The sequence below is a fragment of the Artemia sp. Qi Xiang Cuo genome, unplaced genomic scaffold (assembly GCF_049724085.1).
Source record: "Artemia sp. Qi Xiang Cuo unplaced genomic scaffold, ASM4972408v1 HiC_scaffold_22, whole genome shotgun sequence".
NCBI classification, from domain to species: domain Eukaryota; kingdom Metazoa; phylum Arthropoda; class Branchiopoda; order Anostraca; family Artemiidae; genus Artemia; species Artemia sp. Qi Xiang Cuo.
Window position 1 is genome coordinate 1,291,623 of NW_028297431.1, and position 21,582 is coordinate 1,313,204.

The 21,582-nt window shown below is 36.6% G+C and overlaps 1 pseudogene; it reads right to left on the reverse strand.

The window, feature by feature from the left end:
- The window catches only part of LOC148939034 (sonic hedgehog protein-like), a 36,727-nt pseudogene that overhangs the window by 11,986 nt on the left and 3,159 nt on the right, over positions 1–21,582 (reverse strand).

The window sequence follows — 21,582 nt, forward strand, 5'->3', positions numbered from 1 at the left end:
ATACCAGTTTAAAAAAAAAAAAATAAAAAATAAACATGTATCCATGAGTTTGACCTCCAAAAAATGGGTTTCATAATAGAAAACCTGTCTGCCAACCCATGTAGAGTTCATTGTAATAGGCAAATGGCCCTGGTAACCCAATTACTTGAAAATACACAAGCATATTCATGCCTCAGGCGTAGGGTTCAAAGTCGTCTCTTATACGTTGCCAAGTTCAAAAAAAACAAAAAAACCAACTAATCAAGTTACAGGTGACTGACCCTGGTAAGTCAATGTACCGGTTAAACTACACGCATATTCATGCCTCAGGCGTAGGGTTCAAATCAGCACCTCTCTTACTACTGGGGACAGCCCCTTCCAAATACGGAATAATTTCTGTTAGTCTTAAGTTTTAATGTCGCTCCTTACTTTCACTTAAAAGAATATATTTTTTAAATTAATTCCTGAAAGTTTTTGAATTAATACAGCTTTGATTTTGGCTCCCCATACTTGAATAATTAAAACGAAATTTGCATATTAATTTTTTTTTTTTTGGCTAAATGACTTTCTCGAAATTTTGTTTTGACGTAACTTACGAATTAATTAACGTAACGAACTTTTATATTTATATATTTTCATTACGTATATTAGGGGGTTCACATCCTAGGCAATACCTCGCTCTTTACAATACAGTTCAAATGTTGTTCCAATTCTTTAAGAATGACCCCTTAATCACAAAGGCCGTTAATTAGAATAAATAGCTCTGATGAAAGTACAAAAAAAAACTTTAGAGTAAAGAACGAGGTAATGACTAGGGGGTGAACCCAATCATATACATAATAATTTCTGTTCGTTTTAAGTTTTGATGTTGCTCCTTACTTTCAGTTTAAAAAATTGTTTTTTTCATTTAATTTCTGATCTTTTTTTAAATAATGCTGGGAAATACGGAGCCCCCTTCATAGCAATGTCCCTTCCCCCATGAAAACTCCTTCCATGTAAAGATCCTCCCACGTAGACTCCGACCCCCCCCCCCCAATTACTAGAAAAAATCCCACCTGAAAACTTCTGTATAGTTTCCAATAACCAATACTATATGTAAACATTGGGCAAAGTTCATAACTTGCAGATCTCCCCTCGGGGACTGTGCGGGATTAAGTCATCCTCAAAGACATAGTTATTGTATTTTTCAACCATGCTGAACGAAATAGCCATCTCAAAATTTTGATCGGGTGACTCGGAAAAAATGAGTGCGGGAGGGGGCCTAGTTACCCTCCATTTTTTTGGTCATTTAAAAAGGGCACTATAACTTTTAATTTTCGTTCGAATGAGCCCTCCCGCTATATTCTAGGACCACTGAGTCGGTACGATCACCCCCGGGGGAAAAATAAATGACAAAAAAAAAACACACCTCCGTGATCTTTCTTCTGGCAAAAAAAAATACAAAATTCCACACTTTTGCAGATAGGAGCTGAAACGTCTGCAGTAGGGTTCTCTGATACGCTGAATCTGATGGTGTGATTTTCATTAAAGTTGTATCACTTTTAGGGGTGTCTCCCCCTTTTTTCGAAAACAAGGGAAATTTTCTCAGGCACGTAACTTTTGATGGGTTTTGATGAAGACTAAACTTGTTGAAACTTATATATTTGAAGTCAGCATAAAAATCTGATTCTTTTGATGTATCTATTGGTATCAAAATTCCGTTTATTAGAGTTTCGTTTACTATTGAGCCGGGTCGCTCCTTACTTACAATTCGTTACCACGAACTGTTTGAAAATCATTTGAGCGGACTGCTATATTAAAAAAAAGAAAAAAAAACTCTCGCGATCTTCGAGGGCCGCAGCATTATATAAATGGCTTTGTTTGTGATATACCTATCCCAGCCTACCATTATTACAAGCCAATAGATGACCTTTTAAGATTTTTAGCTAACATCATAGTGTCTTGACTATTTCGCATCCATTCACTTGAGACAAATGCTTAAAAACTACGTTTCAAGAATGCTTATCGCCATAAAAGAAAACAATGCGTATTTAACATCAATGAATTGGAAGGGCTTATCTAAATGCAAATTTACCAAGGGACTATTTTGGGAGCACATATTTTTTCTTGGAATGACAACCTCTTTCCCTAGCAAGGGTTCAATACGACATTTGGTGAAAATAAACTGAAACTAAAGAGAAAAGTAAATTGCATCACACCGCTTAAGTATTTTTAATTAGCCAATTTATAGTACATAGAAGCGAACCGTAAGTAAGGAGCGACTCGTACTATTAGTATCCAAAACTCAAAAAAGGAGCCTTATTAACAATATATACTTCAAAATAACTGGATTTTCAAGATGATTTTAAGTACTCAAAATTGTACTTACTTGTTATAGCGACCACACTTTGTTCTTGAACTGTAATGAAGCTGGTTTTCTGTGTCGACTTGGAGATAATCAGCTTAGCCTAAGCGAGATAAAAATAGCCTACTATAAAGGTATATTTTAATTAAATATTTGATACATAGGGGTGGTTAGGTTAGATATTTAATATAATGCGTTCTGGGCGTCCAGCTTCCCATAATTCTCTATTGTATTTTCCATAATTTTGTTATTAATGTGTTATATTTTCGTCATATTTTGGTATATTTCATTAGGATTAACCTAACTTAACTTCTTTGTTCCAGTCGCTATAACATGTAAGTACCCTCAAAATTTATTAAGTTTAAAGTTAAAGGAAAGAAGTTACGATACTGAAAATAATTCCCTGATTCTCAAAAAGGGGTAAAACATCCACTAGAAGGCGCTTAATCCTAACGAAAATTACTCTGTTGAATTCAAAATATCAGAAAACCCTATTGCAGAAGTTCCAAGCTCTGTCTATAAAAGTACGAAAGTTTGCATTTTTTTTTCTGGCAAAAATGGTGACGGATGTATGTTTATTTATTTTCCAAGAATGATCGAATCGAACCAATGACCCCAAAAAGGTAGAGAAGGCTATTAAAAACAATTTTTAAAATTCTAATGACCTATTTAACTAGCAAAAGGAATGAGCCGCAGCAAAGTGATCTTTTCTGCCATTCGGTGGCATAAACAACAATTTTGCCCGAAAGAGAACCAAAAAGCTATCGAATAAAATTTCTGAGGTAGCCATTTGATCTTAAAATTATCAAACAATTATATATCGAGCTTCTTTTGTTCGATATATAATGTTGCCCGAAAGAGAACCAAAAAGCTATCGAATGAAAATTCTGAAATAGCCATTCGATTTTTAAATTTAAAAAATTGTTTATTGAGCTTCCCAGTTTCAGAGGCAGTAATGTCACACGGTGGTATCTTCGCTCCAAAAGTTTCATTTAACACTGTTAACAAAGTTGATTAATTTGAGACTTCATAAAGCTATGGATCTTTGCGTAGGTGGGGGAGGGATTGAGCCTGAAACCTCTAAAAAACACACTTTTTTGCCCAAACTTTCAATTCTCCGTGAGTCTTCGGTTAAATATAGAAGAAGGTTTAGGAAAGGAGGGATATAAATTAGTCTTAGACCTCCTTTCATTCCGGGAAACTACACCTTTAACATGGGCGCTACAGGGTGATAGCTTACTTCTTACTACCGAAAATAATTTTCTGTGTAACATTACAGATTACAATCATATGCTTACCGATACAAAAGGTGAAAGAGCGCAGGTGGACTCCCTTGAAACCACAAAAAAGTCCCCAACGGGCCTTGCCTCCGATTAAATGATTAAGTGAAGCGACCCTGAAAGTAGTGGTATTTCATTGCCGACGTTACCATCTCCCACTTATCATTAGCGCTACCAGGGAATTTCCCACGAGAAAGGGGAGAGCAAATGCTACTAGAAGCTTTGTTTCACAGTTTATAGAATTAGCAGTATGATCATTCTCTATCTCTCCCATTATAAAAACCCGAACAGGGGTGCGAGTGCTCCGGAGAACGTTTTTGCAGATAGAAACGTAGGCGTTATCAGATCTTTTCGCGGGTAGACAAGTCAGATTTCTCTTGGACACGAAACAAGTGGAAACCCGCTATTACGAATAATGCACTTGGTAACCATTTCTCAGTGATTGACGATAACAGACTAATCCACTAAGGCAGAAACAAGTGGGAGGAGCTTTTTGTTCGCACCGAGACCGAAGACCAGAAATTATCTGCGATAAGCTTACTGTCTATAAACTGTGCTTTGTTCATACCACTGTATATAGATAATATAATTTATATACTGTTATTCATATACTTATATATCTATTATTTATATACTGTGGTTTATATAAAACTTTAAATAAAAAATGTTTTATTTCTCCTATTTGTATAGATTTTTAATGTCTTTTTGTCTTCTCGGGGGCATTGCTCCCTGGACTTCTGCCAGCATCCAATTAAGAATGATACAAAAAAAAAATTATTCGATGAACCCACATTGAAAACCACGGAAATGATGACCATAAGACTCATTTTATAACCGCGCAGCATTAGTGCGGGTGGGGCGAAAGGTCCTCTCTTATTGAGGAAACGAAAGTTCAATTTGGACAGCTGTACTTTATTTCAAAAAGCAAATATATCAAAAGAGTTCTTGTCTCGAGGTATTACTCTCAAAAATGCAACTTTTGACTTCAAGAGTGTAAGAGTGTAGTGTAACTCATTGTATAGTAAGCAAAAACCATCAAAATAAAAACAAAACGAGCAGGAGTTAAATAAAAATAAACGATTTGTTCAAAAGAAAGTAAAGAGAGACATTAAAACTCATAACGAACATAAATTATTTCTTATATGAGGGGGAATACTCCCTCCTTAACAATTCATTCTTTAATTTGTGAAGCATTTATGGGTGCAACAAATGAGTTGATGGTTATTGGAAAGCATTATATTTACCGATTTCCTTTTAATACATATAAACTGATTTTTTTTTTGTCAAAAGCAAATGCACACCAATCAGCTCTTCCATTCTTAAGCTGTTACGAAAAATATTTTCCATCCCAATCCGATTTTCATGAGCTTGTCGTTCTTAAAGCCTCACAGTAATTCAAACTTTAGCGTAAAATTTGGGGTTAAAGAGAGGGGGGAGCCTCCCTCATACATAAAATTTGTTCCTTTTTTAGTTTTATGTCACTGTTTGCTTTCATAAAAAAAAAACTTGTTTATTCATCTGAACATAAGAAAAAGCACAGACTGGACATGTGTTGTTTTCAGCACATGCAAAATAAAGGAATCCACTTTAGGAGTGAGGTAAGGCACATAGCTTACTCTAACGTAATATACAATTGGAAGAAGCATGGTGTGTCAATAGTTCTTTTAATAATTTCTATGATAATGTCAATCTTCATAAGCTTAATTTTATTTAAATCAGTTAGCAATATCTGTTTATTGGTCATTGCATATATTGATAAAGTTGAGCTTTGAAACTATTTTTTCTATCATTAATTTAAATATTTGTTTATAAAACTATTAAAATGAGTACCGCACCCTGGCTCTAAAATCTTGTAAAGTCGTTTGAATCGGTATTCTTTCCCCCGTTCACCTTCGTTTCTAATTTCAATGTTTATCTCTCTTATTGCTGCAATTAATAATACAACATCCGCATTGGATAAACAAGAGGGATAAAATCAACCTTTTCTAGGTAATGTTTGATTTAGAAGAAAATTAAATTTCAACTGGGTACTGGTCTTGATGAAAACGTCCTTGAAAAAGTACTTATCAGAGGCAACGCTATAGCGTTGCCTATAGTAAAGGCCATACGGCTCCAATGTTTTATTATTATTATTTTTTTTCTGACACTTCATATGGAAGGGGTCATCGCAGAAACTTCAAAGGGGGCTCATTCGATTGGATATCGAGAGTTCGAGTGCCCTTTTTAATAGTCGAAAGTGACTGGAGGGCCACTAGCTCCCCCCACGCCCATAATCCCCCCAAAAACATCCAATCAAAATTTTGAGATAGCCATTTTGTTCAGCGTAGTTGATTTCCAAATAGAAAATACGTTTTTGAGGAGAACACTCCCCCACAGCCCTCAGGGTAAGGGTTTTAAGTTATGCCCTGGGGGCGTATAAGGTCTTTATATAAGGCGTTGTCGTGGAAACTTCAAAAAAGGCTCATTCGATTGGAAATTCAAAGAGCTAGTGCCTTTTTTTATAGTCGAAAGTGATTGGAGGGCACTAACCCCCCTCTCACGCCCACCTTTTCAACAAACATATCCAATCAAAATTTTGAGATAGCCATTTTATTAAACGTAGTATTAAGTTCTGTAAATTAGGTCTTTGATGATGACAACTCCCCCACAGCCCTCAGGGCAAGGGTTGTAAGTTATGCCCTGTGGGCACATCAGAGGCAACGCTATAGCGTTGCCTATAGTAAAGGCCATACAGCTCCAACGTTTTATTATTATTTATTTATTTATTATTTTTTTCCAGACACTTCATATGGAAGAGGTCGTCGTAGATACTTCAAAGGGGGCTCATTCGATTGGAAATCGAAAGTTAGAGTGCCCTTTTCAATAGTCGACAGTGACTGGAGGGCAACTGGCTCCCCCCCACGCCCATAATTCCCCCAAACACATCCAATCAAAATTTTGAGATAGCAGTTTTGTTCAGCGTAGTTGATTTCCAGAGAGAGAATATGTTTTTGAGGAAGAAACTCCCTCACAGCCCTCAGGGCAAGGGTTTTAAGTTATGCCCTGGGGGCATAGAAGGTTTTTATATAAGGCGTTGTCGTATAAACTTCAAAAAAGGCTCAATCGATCATTCGATTTCATTCAAAGGGCTAGTGCCCTATTTAATAGTCGAAACTGATTGGAGGGCAACTAGCACCCCCTCCCAATGCCCATCAGTAGTAGTAAGGCCATAGGGAATATGAACCCTACAAGAAAACCTACGCCTGAGGCAGTGTAGCTTCACGTGCACATTGTAAAAAGTGACCAATCCTTTTATACCTATAAAGTGGTCAAACATGTTTTGAGAGTATGGTTGAGATTGTATAAGACAATCAGACTGGTTATTGCTATTTATTTCAATTACACATGGAATTGCACAAGAATATGCAGTACAGTTTCACGTGGACATTTTAAAAAGCTGGCAAACCTATAAAGTGGTCAAACACGTTTTGAGAGTATAGTCGAGATTGTATAACACAACCAGACTGGTTTTTGAGGCAACATCCATTTTTTTAGGGCTAATCAGAGAGAGAGTGGAGGTTATTCTATATACGATAACTCGATTGTTGAGTGGATTCGAATAAAAGGAGTCATTTTCATTCGTCCTGGAGATTTTGTATATAATGATCATGCATTACGATTAAATCTTCATAATGTTTTAACATACCATGGATAATACATTTAATATTATTGAATTTAAAGCTATGGCTACATCGATTTATGATGTGAGTTCAGTTTAGTAAATTTTCTTAATTTATTTCCAAATAAAATAATTTTACATAGTCATCCCTCCAGTAAATTCAAATTTCAGTGGCATAGCCCTCCTCCCAACAATACAAACTCTACAATATGATGATTATAGTCGCTAGAAAGCGTTAAATCCACTCTTTTTTCCATTATATATACCCCATCTTCCCTCCCTCCCTCTGTTTACGACTTTAATTCATTCATTACAAATAATTCTTTCCTTCAAAAAATGTCATTTTCTCATTATCAAAATAGAAAGTGGTTTCTTTCCGGCCCAGATAAAACCATGTGTGTTTAATCCTGTTACAAAAAGGGACGGTTTTAGAAACAGACTTTACACGCTTGTGTTATCGACATAGATTAATGCCACATGCGTTTGTGTAATTCAAGACACTTTGAAAAATAGATTGTTTTTTGGTCAAATTAAACGAGATATTCTATTTTCAAATGTATTTGATGAAAGCAAATGGATTTCATAGATTATTAAGAGGCTCTTATAAAAATATAAGGGGGGGATGGGGGCAATGTATCAGCTCTAACACCTTAGCTTTAAGGAGAAAACAAACTATTTTTTCGGATGAAAAGTAAGGGGGGAGGGGGGATTCCTTGTGCAGACACATATACCCATTAACAAGAGAACTAATGCGGCCATTCCGACACGCAACACTGAAGTTTAGTGTTTGGTTAGCTTTTAATTATACCATATTTATGGCTGACTATTTTTAGATCTATATTTTAAATCATTGTATTGGATTTGATGGCATCGAGGGTACTAATTTTTCTTCTGTAAAATGGGGAATCGTTGTTCCATACTAAATTATGCCTTCTTTTTAAGGACAATTTTTAAGAATGCCTCCCTTTCCCTCAAAAGAGAGCTAACGTTAATGTGGCTACTCCAATGTAAAAGCTAGAGATAGCTGGCCCGCCGGGAGCCACTAATATCCCTTCCAGACCGGCGCTAGCTGGCAAAGCTTAATCCGTACCAGCCCCTATACAGCTGTGAAGAAAGCTGAAAAGAGAGTTGATGGTTGCTCAAATAGTGGTAAGTCCCACTGCACCAAACCTCCAAGCCATTGAAATTGGAGCTACAATCACATCTATGCAAGAAACGGATGTCACCATCCCATTTTTCCCATGTAATACTTTGCCAAGACCATCCGTCTCTCATGTGCAGGCTAAGTTTAGCAATGTGGGCATTCTACGATTACTTTCTACCTGCTTGTAGACATATCTAACTATTCCTGTCAAACTTTTTTTAGTCTATCATCCTTAACATTTTTTCAACTGTGTAAAAGTGTGTGTCAGAGATATTGCGATGTTAACCCCCCGCCCCAACCATGGCTTTAAATTTCTCTACCCCCCTTGGATATATATAAATATAATGTAATTTTCTTTATTGTCAAGGAAATCGCTCTTTTGCTTCTTTCTGAGATTTCTGGGGAGGGGATGACGGCAAGTTTCTAGTTAAAGTAAAACTAGGAGGGGAGAATTAAGTTCTGAGGAAGGGGTGAAAAATGGTACTTATTCAATGTCCCGGTAAACATACGACTTGAAATACTTCAGCATGAATAGACTATTGCATCTTTCTGAACTTGGTGGGCAGGGGGTGGGGGCAAGAATTCATTAAAAATGAAGCTCGGAGGGGGAAATTAAGTTTTTGAGGGTGGGGTGACAAATGGATATGGTTTTTTAACTTGATAAAATAATGGTTAATTCATAAAGAAAATAAACCCGCTTTTCTATAAATTAATTAATTAGTAGCGCCATTCTCATCAGGTCATAAAGAATCATTTTTTGGCGGACCTGAAAGAATCCTAGCACCACCATTAGAGCTTCAAGATGAATCTACGTTGATACTAGATAATATTGAGTGGCATAGGGGTTTTCTAAATCATGTCTTTGAGGCCTTGGTCAGCCTAGACAATCTAATTTGTCACAATGTCATGATGAGGGACCAAGAATGGCCAGATAGATTTATATGACAGTATTAAGGCGATGTTAGAAATACTAGTGCTTTTGAACCGGGTGCTTGTGAAGAAATCCTATCATAGGACAATACAAACTTGGTTGCACATCTATCCCCAACCTCCCTAGTTGACAAACTAACTAATTTTGACGAATTCATGCTCCTTCCAACCAATTCAATTGATAAGACTGGGGGTGGTGCTGTTGATAATTCTATGCCACCCCCACCATTTCTGTTAAAGAGACAGCTAGTAGTAGTAGTATCGATATAAAAACATCACAAGGACCCCCTCTACCAGATTTTTTTCTTTCCAACTCTGCCTTGCACCACACAAAAGTCCGCAGTATAAAATTTGGAGACTCATTAAAGTCTTTAGAGTAAAGGGATATAATAACAGATCCCCTTACAATAAGAAATATATAAACTAACAAGATTTAAACCCCTCTTAAACAACTATTGGGGGTGTGGGGTGTGGGGGTCAGTTTAAAAGTATAAATAACGCTCAAAATATTTTTTTAAATTAAAATATGAGTGAGTTGTATTCAACAGACTTGTGAGAGGGAATGTTGGAGATTTACCCGCTTTGGTCATAATGTAGGGAGAGTTGTAGGGAGGGGGTTAATAGTATTAAAATTAAGTGGGAAAATTAAGCAAGAGGGGTCCCGAGCGAGTGGATTCATTAGTTGAGAGTTTAAATGTTAGTATTTTTGTATTCAAAAAGCATGTTATTTGAAGCGGTTGGCATAGGAAGAGGGCTATATTTTTAAAATATCATTTAGATTTAGAGGGATGTCAGAGGGTGCAACGAATCTGTTTCGAAACGAAGCTATAGTGCTTTAAGTATACATTTTTAATTGCCATCTACAGACTACTTCGAAAAAATGCCTCAAAGAAACCGTGTGACTAATTGGCAGTGTAAGGCCTTTGAGAGTTCAATGTTTCCTATAGTAGATTGTAACTGTTTAAACGGTTAATATCCAGTGACATTTAATAGACTAGGTATTTCTGAGTGGGCTACCGAACACTTTGAGATTGGAGTCACAATGTTGCAGTCTGAAATCGAATTCTAGGAGGGCCAGTAATTCAATAAAAAGGGCAGATTTCTTCAAGTGAATGCCCCTTCATTTGAATCAGTGAAGTACTGGACGTAGATTTCATAAACAGAGCACAAAGAGCTGTATTCAATTGGACGTTTTAATCCAATTTCTGATATTAGTAGGGTTTTCAGGGAGTGTAAAAACTGGGAAGGTGATTGTTACTGCCGTCCAACATGCCTTTCAAGATGTCACTCTGATATGAAGTTTAAACAACACATGCAAAATTGTAAACGTCAGAAATACCAGGCTGTGGAATTGGTTAGCAGAGTAGGGGCAATCTCGAGACTTAAGAATTTCCTGAATATATCCTCGCAGGGCAATCAGAACGCCTGGGATGGTAAAACGGGAGTTACCGATGAATGCAGGGTAACAAATCCAAATTGTTTTAAAGCACATGAGCTCATATTGGTTGTTCAAACTTACACATATCAGGACTTTAGAGATGTTTCACAAGGGCTCGACTAAGGGTATATACCTGACCACAGCAGAGACAGTAGGTACTCAGCAGTGGCCAGTCTAATTAAAACAGTACCTTGTACGGTTGCGTATCTTTGCTACACAAAACCTAATACGTGTCGACTCTCAGGTGATAGTTGACTCCGTAAAAATCGAGAACGATGCGTAGGTCTTCAAGGGTAATGTCCTGATTACGGTGGTAAGAGAGGGAGGAGGAAGGTCTGTAATCTCAACCATTTGTGGCAAGTAAGAGCATCGGGGGGCAGTAAACTGAGGGTAGTAGCGTGTTAGTCGTACAATTTATAATTTAAACAATAGTATTTTTTGCCTGTTCTTGTAGACAATTCTTATTATAATTACTATCTTGTTTTATTGGTTTTGTCCCGTATTGTCATGGGCGAAGTTGTAGATGACGTATCAATCGATGGTTCTTTTTCATATAAATTCCAACCCAAATCATCAGAGAAGCTACTAATGCTGAAATTTAAGAGAAAAATAGTTGAAAAGGTTAAAACATGTGTGAATAGAATAAATGTTTTAAACTCTTTTCTCTTCTTTCCAAAATCCATAAGCTCGTTGATTCTGCTTGTGAAAAGTATTGATTGTGATAGAGTCCCCCTCCTCAAGAAGAATGGTTCCAATGATAACGTGTATTTTTTATTAACATGCATAGCTACAAATCCATAATGTTTAGACAATTTAGGTCTAAAGCTGGATGATGTGCAGCTGCCATCCATCGAGACTTTTTTCAGTTATCTTACTGAGATTGACTTCGCCACTAGTAACAACAAATGTGTTAAGAGGGTTTGGGCAAAGTATAGATGCAACAAAGGGTAGGATTATTGTAAATTATATTTAGCGAATGACGTATTCACTCTCCTAGACAATTTGTGCGAAAATACGGAAAAGATCTATGTAGAATTTTGGTTGAATTTAGTTTATTATTTTTCCACTCCTCATCTGGACCTGATACTTATAATCAGTAAACAAGAAATGGCTCTGATTGCAATTAGGGATCAGCATATTTATTTATAGTGATTAACGACGGGAGAATATGTTTTTCACGGGGACCACTGCATGATAACTGATCTGACCAGGTACCACACCGATTAAAATTTAGCACCAGTTTTTTTGGACATAAATTTCATTCGACACTCAGCCATGTATCGCAGGAATAGGTCATGTGAAACCCATAATTTGCATGGAATACTGAGTATATTGGGTTCCTTTAACATTGCTAGCGCTAAGCAGAATTGAGCGGAGGGATATTTCTTTGAAATTGATGGCTAAATGCCCACTGAAATCATAGATCTATTAAAAGATTTTGTTTTTTCGTTCATAAATAGACCGATGGGTAGGGAATCTCTGAGCTCCTACAATTTGGCTTTATCAGAGGTGGGATCACAAGGTGGTTCCCATCAAAACAAGAAATAATTGCCGACCTTAACCCAAAAAAAAATATCACTGTTCTTCACGTGCTATTGAAATGGATGGTGTCTGATGGTTTCAAAGTCCCGGATTTTCATAGTGCCCTCTAATATTATAAAAAGACTCACACGAAACCGTCTAGTGATACCTATACGAGTAAATGTTCAAAAGCGAGAATAAAAGTTAAAAAAGATTTATAGACTTATTTTGAAATAAATTTTTTGTAAAATGCTCTAAAGCATACACCACAACACTTGATGTGACATTGTTACCAATCCCAAAAATTATATTTGATCAATTGTGGATCCAAGCTTCACATCGCTCCAAATCTCCGACTCTAATATGGGGCCCTTATTTTGCAAAAAAAGAAAAGTTTTTGTAAACGCAAATTATGCAGGCTACCTTTCAATAATTGAAATGCCTCAAAAACTTATACTGTCTTTTTACAATAATATAGATCTTGTGAAAATGCGGATTGAGGGATAAGCTCAATTGTAATACAGGGATATTGATTTCTTCCGGAATTGATTAAAGGCTTAAAACCTATTGAGTGACATAAAAAATGGAGAGTACTTTAGCTCAATAATCGACAGCACTAAATGGGATAAATCCCACTTTCCGGAACAAGTAAAATAACAGGCCCATTATCAATGTCTCATGTTAGATTACCAACCAGGTAGTAGCCTGATATTCATTAGTTTTTTTTTTTGGCTACGTGAATAATGTGTGGATACAAAAAACAAGTATATAAAGCAAGTTGGAAAGTGATTACATAAAGACTTTGTAATAAATAATTTCAAAACGGGCGCTTATAGAAAGTGTACGGAACGTGTTGTAGTTCAAGGACTGAAAGTCATGACTATTCGTTCTTTACAATGTAAATACCAAACAGTTAGAGTTGTGAAAAACGCCGTATCGGCTATATCAGACAACGCCTATGTACTTGAGGATGGTGTAAAGGTACTACCACACGGTCATTATTTAATCTCAGACCGAGTTGAATGTGGTGAGAGTACAGAAAACAACTCGGTCTACAAAAATTAACAGAATTCATTAAAAAAATACAAATTGGGTGGGAGAGTTTTTTTTTTGGGGGTTGTTTTTTGCCTCTTTGCGTCTCTTTGCCTGTGTGCCTGGGTGGATGTTTGCTTTTCCCAGAACATGTCTTTGTCTGTTTGAATGTCTGAATCTTTGCGTCTGTATGTTTTTTTGCCTGTCCCATTATCTGTCTTTGTCTGTTTCTATGCTGAATTATGAATTTGTATGTGTTTTTATCTCTATCACTCTCTAAGCCTGTGTATCTTGGCAGGTAATTTGCTTTTCACAATGCCTGTCTTTGTCGGTTTCCTTGTATGAACTCATGTGTTTGTATATGTTTTTGTGTCTCTCACTTTCTAAGCATGTGTGCCTGGGTAGGTGTTTGTTTGTCCCAGTGCATGTCTTTGTCAGTTTGCATATCTGAATTTATGTGTTTGTTTGCCTGTGTATCTCTCTCACTCATTAAGCCTCATGCACCCTCTTTGCATACAGACATCCTCTTTGCCTGTATGCCTGGACGGATATTTGCTTTTCCTAGTCCCTGTCTTTGTCAGTTTGTATGTCTGAATCTGTGTATTTGTATGTGTTTTTGGCCCCTTTAGTCTCTTTACCTGTGGATCTGGGCGGATGTTTTCTTGTCCCAATGCTTTTCTATGTCGGTTTGCATGTCTGAATATATACCTTTGTATGCGTTTTTGTCTTTCTCACTCTCTAAGCCTGTGTATCTGGGTAGTTGTTTGCTTGGCCTAGTGTCGGTATTTGTCTGTTTCTATGTCTGAATTGTGTATTTGTATGTGTTTTTATCTCTCTCACTCTCTATGCCCGTGTGTCTTGGTGGGTGTTTGCTTCTCCCAGTGCCTGTTTTATCGGTTTGCTTGTCTACATTTATGCGTTTGTATTTATATTTTTGTACTTTTCCGTCTCTAAGTCTGTGTGCCTGGGTAGGTGTTTGCTTATCCCAATGCATTTCTTTGCTGGTTTGCATGTCTGAATTTATGTGTTTCTATGCGTTTTTATCTCTCTCACTCATTAAGCCTGTGTGTTTGGGGAGGTTTAGGTACTTGTCCCCTTGCTATCCTATTTCTGTTTGTATGTCCGAATTGATTGATTGTTTGTTTTTTTTTGTTTCTCTCAATCTCACTGACTGTTTGTCTGGGTGGGTGTTTTCTTGCGCAGAACATGTCTTTGTCCGTTTGTATTTCGGAATTTTGTATTTGTATCTGTTGTTGTGTGTCTTTCACTCTCTTTTCCTGTGTGTCTCTGTGTGTTTTTGAGTGTCCCTGTGCATGTCTTTGTCAGTGTGTATGTCTGAATCTATTTGTTTTTATTTTATAATTTCTTTATTTAACAATATGGTCAAAAAGATGTGTTTTTGTCTCTCTTATTCTCTAATACTGTGTGTCTGGGCGGGGGTTTGCTTCTTCCAGTGCTTGTCCGTGTCAGTTTGCATGTCTGCATTTATGTGTTTGTATATATTTTTTTTCTCCCTCACTCTCTAAGACTGTGTGTCTGGGCGGGTGTTTACTTGTCTCAGTGCCTGTCTCTGTCAGTTTGAATGGCTGAATTTATGTGTTTGTTTGAGTTTTTGTCTCTCTCACTCTCTAAGTCTGTGTGTCGGGGCTGGTGTTTGCTTGTCCCTGTGTCTTTCTTTCTTGACTTGCATGTCTGAATGTATGTGTTACTATGCGTTTTTGTCTCTCTCATTCTCTAAGCCTGTGTGTCTCTGCGAGTTTTTGCTTTTCCCAGTGTCTGTCTTTGTTATTTGTATGTATGAATTGTGTATTTGTATGTGTTTTGTCTCTCTCACTATCTAAGCATTTGTGTCTGGGTGGGTGGTTACTTCTTCCTGTGCCTGTCTTTGTCGGTTTCTATGTCTAAATCTATGTATTTGTACGTGTTTTTTCCTCTCACTCTCTTTGCCTGTGTGTCCAGGCGTATATTTGCTTGTCCCAGTGCCTGTATTTGTCGGTTTGAATGTATGAATCTATGCATTTGTATGCGGTTTTGTCTCTCTTGGTCTCTAAGCATGTGTATCTGAGCGGGTGTTTGCTTGGCTCAGTGCCTATCTCTGTTTGTTTGTATGTCTTAATTAATGTGTTTGTATGCGTTTTTGTCCCTTTACACTCTCTATGCCTAAATATCTGGATGGGTGGTTGATTGTCCCAGTGTCTGTCCCTGTCTGTTTATAGGTCTGAACTATGTATTTGAATGGGTTTTTGTCTCTATCACACTCTTTTCCTATGTGTCTTGGCAGGCATTTGCTTATCCCAGTGTTTCTCTGTTTGTTTTTATGTCTGAATTATGTATTTAATGTGCTATGGTTCTCTCTCACACTATAATCCGGTGGTTCTTTGTGGATGTATACTTCTCCTTGTGCCTGTGTATGTATGTTTGTATGTCTGAATCTGTATATCTGTATGTGTTTTGTCTAACTCACTCTCTTTGCCTGTGTGTCAGAGTGGGTGTTTGCTTCTCCCAGTGCCTTTCGTTTTCAATTTGCACGTCTGATTCTAAGTATTTCTATGTGTTTTTGTCTCTCACTCTATTTTACTGTGTGTCTGGGTGGGAGTTTGATTTTCCTTCTGTCTTTCTTTGTCATTTTGTATGTCTGAATTGTTTATTTGTACGTGTTTTTCTCTCTGACTCTCTAATCCTGTGTGTCTGAGCGGGTGCTTTCTTCTCCCACAGCCTGTCTTTGTTCGGGTACAGGTCCGAATTTATGTGTTTGTACGTGTTTTTGTCTCTCTCATTCTCTAAGCCTGTGCGTCAGGGCAGGTGTTTACTTGTCCCAGGGTCGATCGTTGTCTATTTGAATATCCGAATGTTGTATTTGTATGTGTTTGTTGTCTCTCTCACTCTCTAAGTATGTATGTCTGGGCAGGTGTTTACTTATCCCAGTGCTCGTCATTGTTGGTTTACATTTCTGAATTTATGTCTTTGTATGTGTTTTTGTCTTTCTCACTCTCTGAGCCTCTGTGTCTTTTTATGTGTTTTATTTACACAGTCCATATTTTTGTTTGTTCTAATCTATCTATTTTTTTTTTTGTATAATTGTTAGTCTCTCTCTCTCTCTCTCTCTTTTTCTCTCTCTCTCTCTCTCTCTCTCTCTCTTTGCCGCGGTGTCGGTGCAGGTGTGTGAGGGTTACAGAGACGGTCTTGGTCTAGGAGGGTGAGGGGGGCGTTGGGGGTGTACAGGAAATTTAGAGTTAGATTTTTAGTTATGTAGTGGGGTTGTAGTTGGGGTGTTGGTTCGTCCTGAAGAGTCGGTCCGGGGGTTATGGGCGGGGTTGTTCTTTTACTTTGACCTGTCTATTTCTTTTTTTGGTTATTATTTTTTTATTTATATTTTTGTATTTGTCTTTCTTAATCTCTTTGACTTTGTTTCTGGTCGGGTGTTTTCTTGTCACAGTCCATTTCACTGTTGGTTTTACTATCGATATATATTTTTTTGTGAATTAGGGTGTTATTTTAAATATGATTTACCGTGTGTATGGGTGGGTGTTTTAGTGCCCAAGTGCATGTTTATGTAAAGTTTGGTAGTCGTGTGATTGGTAAAGCACGTGTCTTTTTCTGTTGTATAATTAAGATTTGGTTCGTTTTTATTGTTTTTTTTTCTTTCTCACTATCTTTTCCTGTGTCTGATCTGTTGTTTTTTTTTAACAGTTACTGTCAATTTAGTGGTGATTGTCAGTATTTCTATTTTGTTATGTGTTGTTTCTATCTCACTTTTTGCGAGTGTGTGTCTGGGCAGATGTTTGCTTGTCCCAGTGCATTTGTTTGTCATTTTGCATGTCTGAATCTATTACTTTGTATGCGTTATTGTCTCTCCAACTCTCTAAGCCTGTGCAAATGGGCAGTCGTTTGCTTGGCCTAGTGTTTATCTTTGCCTGTTTCTATCTCTGAATTGTGTGTTTGTATGTGTGTTTTTTCTCTCTCACTCTCTAAGCCCATTTGTCTTGGCGGGTGTTTGCTTCTCCCAATGCCTGTCTTTGTCAGTTTACATGTCTGAATTCATGTGTTCGTGTTACTTTCTCTCTCGTTTAGTAATTAAGCATTGGGTCCACGGGGGGGGGGGGGTTCTTGGACCCATGCCTGTCTTTTTTTGTTTGAGTGTCTGAATTATGTATTGACATTGGTTTTGTTGATATGACTATATTTTACTGGGTGTATGTGTGGGTGTGTTCTTGTACCAGTACATGTCTTTGTCAAGGTGTATGTCTGATTCGTATGTGTTGTCTTGTCTCTCTCACTCTATGGACCTTTGTGTCCGGATGGGTGTTTGATATCCGCAGTGAATTTCTTGATCAGATTGAATGTTTGAATATATGTGTTTGTATATTATAATATCAATATATAACAATATATTAAATAAGATTTGTTTTTGTCTCTTTTACTCTCTAACCATGCACGTCTGGGTGGGTGTTTGCTTCTTCCAGTGCTTGTCCGTGTCAGTTTGCATGTTTGAATTTCGGTGTTTGTATGTGTGTGTCTCTCTCACTCTCTTTGCCTTTGTGTCTGGATGGGTGTTTACTTGTCCCAATGCCTTTTTTTGTCGGTTTGTATGTCTGAATTTATGTGTTTGTATTCATTTTTGTGTCTCTCACTCTTTAAGCCTGTGTGTTGGGTCCGGTGTTTGCTTGTCCCAGTGCCTGTCTTTTTTGGTTTGCATATTGAATTTGTGTTTGTATGCGTTTTTGTCTCTCTAACTCTCTAAGCCTGTGTGTCTAGAGTGGGTCATTGCTTATCCAAGTGTCTGTCTGTTGGATTGTATCCCTGAATCGTGTATTGGAATTTTTTCTCTCTCATCCTTTTCAAAAAGTATTGGCTAGGAGTTTGAAATTTAAATAATTATTGTCAAGCCATTCCTCCATAGAAAAAAGACCTAAAACTTAAATCTCCATCCCCTCAAATTTACCTAAAAAATTATTGTCTTAACTGTAAACCCTTTTAGTAGTTTCAACTTTATGCAAACTCCAATACTGTGTTATCTGTCTCAAAAGGTATTGGCTACGAGTTTGAAATTTAAATAATTTTTGTCATGAGATCCCTAAAAAAAAATTGACTAAAAGCTATACAAAGATTGTCTAAAACTTATACAACTTTATTAGTTTACACTTTATCTTTTACATTAGGTATTGGCTTTGAGTCTTAAATTTAAATAATTATTTTCATGAGATCCCTACATACCTACATGAAAAAAATTCCTAAAATGCAGGAGTAAGCATCCCCTCAAATTTCACTCTCTTCGGAAGTTTAAATAATTATTGTCAAGACATTTCTCCAAAAAACGATTGACTAGATTGTGTACGACTTTACTAGTTCCAACTTTATTATTCAAATTTTTTTCTAATAGCAACTTTTCTAATAATAAAAACCACAGCGAACAACTATTTATATCTCGTTTTGTATTTCGAAAACATTAAATGTGATTTTTTCTTGTTAATTATATTTCATGTCTTTTTAAGTTATGTAAAAAGTTGAAAATATTTCTATGTTAAAAAAGATTATAAAAAACAATTGATACAAAACATAAAAAAACCTTATAAAAAATAATAAAAATGAGAGAATTGGCCAACAAGTTGGAGGAGGGGTATTGGGTCCTTGGAGGTTGGTGTCCCAGGTGGTTGGGCTCCTTGGTGGTTGGTGTCCTTGATGGCTCTGGTCCGGGTTGGTTGGGGTCCTTGGTGCTTCAAATATATATCCACCTCACTACTGGATTGTTCTTGATTTCTAAGGATTGTTCTAGATTTCTATATTAAAATTCTTTTTTTGGTGCTTAGGACTATATAAGTTTCAACTTTAAGCATACTCCAAAACTTAACAATTTTTATATTGTCTTTACTCCTTACTTGGTACTTGTGTATTATGCTGACCACAGCCAAGAAGTTAAGCTAGGTCAATTGAATCAATTGACTTGTGAAGGATGAATATATTCTAATCCTATTCTGGCATTTATACCACGTGTTGTGGGAGTCAACATTATTTCAGACTTAGCTTTAGTTGGTAAGCAATTTTAATCCATTCAATCCGAATAAAGAAATATTCTTATTATTATCATCTGATTTTCTCTGAATATTCAAATCCAACAGCCTTGAAGACTTAGTTATATTGAGCGAAAACCATAAATAGGATAATTGACCTACATAAATACAGGTATCAAAAACTGGATAGGTTTATACGATATAGTTTAGTATTGTATACAACTTTTAGCCTAAATATATCGTGTTTGGTAGAGTTATACGATGTACTTCCAGGATCTTCGTCCCGTTGTCCCATCTGTGGTGCTTACAACCTTAATACTATCATCCAAAGAAAGAAAAATCCTGCACACAACCCTTAGATTGCTAATGTATGATTTTTTATATTTTTTTTTACAGATGAACAGCATTGTAAACGTGATAACATTGGCAAAGCTGAGTTTTTCCCTAAGAACTTTATAATGTTGAAATAACTAAAAGAAAAAATTGTGTTTGAATTTACACTTAATTATGTAATTGTGTAAAGAGCAAAATTAATCAAATTTATAAAACCTAAAAATGTCTCAGAGTTATAGGAGTCATAGAAAAAAAATCGAACACTACAAAACTGTGTTGATTCATTATAATAAATGGTTGTTTTGTAACAAATTAAACTTAACAGACATATATGGAGCTGTGACACTTACTAGACTTTACAGATGCGTGAACATGACCTTTGGATTCATAGTGGACCCAGTCAAACCCTGCCTTCACTGCTAGTCGAGCAAGCATTCCATACTTGGATCTGTCCCTGTCTGATGTGGTAATATCAACTGCCCTGCCTTCATAGTGCAACGAGTTCGGCAAATGTAGACCTTCCTCGTCCCATCCTTCTATAACTCGAACTTTGACACCTGGCCACTGATTCATCACTAATATGGCAAGTATATTTAGCTTTTCTGTGCATCTCTGTAACATAAATCCAGCATTAGAATACCAAACCTCGAAAAGAAAGCATATTTTTGCCCTGGGAAATATTTTTTGCTCTATTTATACATAAAAGCCTTGAATTTCAGTAATTTTTCTTCTTTTTTCACCATGGGGGAGTAGCACTGAGTACTAGTGCTGACTCTACTGATCAATAGTGGCTTCCTCCAGACTACTCAACACGTTCCCATATGGTGAAGAACACCCTAGACATATGCAAGTACCTCCATGAGAAGCACGAACAAAGGGGGATCCTCGTCTCTAGGAGTCCATAGAATATGGGACACCCTCGACCAGGGGTCATTAATTCAGGAGGTTAATTCAAATTAATTTAAATTTACACTCTTTAATTCAAATTTACACTCAGTAAAGGCCACAAGTGTGTGAAAATGTCTCGTAAGTTATAAAAAATACTCCTGATAATGGTTTATATTGTATTTTAACACAAAACACCGTCTCAGGAGGATCCTCTACTGGAGGACAGCGGCGAAAGGGTATAAGATCCGGATTTATTTGAAAATGCCTCTGCATTTGGCTAACTCGCAAGACCGGAGAGCTTGTGGCCAAAACCATTTCCGCTTGAAGAGTAACATCCCTTAAGGAAATTATAGTCTTGTAAACGACATAGCATTTGCATGGGATTTTGATAAACCCGCCAATACTTCAGGGCTTGGTCTGTTTTATCGGGCATTCTCGGGCTGAAAAGCCTTTTCCTAGCTTTTTTATCTACTAGGGTTCGCCTCCTTATATTGGCACAATCATGGTTGCAGCATGACATGCAACCGAGTAAAGAGCGAACCACAAACCATTGTAAATAAAAGTTTAAAAATTTGTTTTAAATGTCTAGTGAAAACAAGGTTCACATCTGACACGTGTTCAGGTATTGAATTATTATTCCGGTTTGACTTAAAAGTAAAACTTATGGCGAAAACCAATTTATGGTGATTTCGAAAAAAGCCTGAATCCCCTAAAAAATGAGGTCAGACCAAAATGAAAAGTGTACCACTGGAATCAGAATGTTAAAAAAATAAATAATTGTACCTTATATTTACTTATCCTTAACAACAATGACATTTAATTTTTTTGTTTTTATAAACTGATGTATCACATTTTTTTCTTTTTTTTTTCAGTTTTAACTTGTTAAAGCAACATCATAGATGGATGCTCACTAACTTTTTAAAAAGATATATCTCATATATAAGTTCTTCAAGTGATGTGAGAAAATCAATGTTGACATTGATTTATCGATATATCGGAACAAATATCGATATCGAATATCGAACGT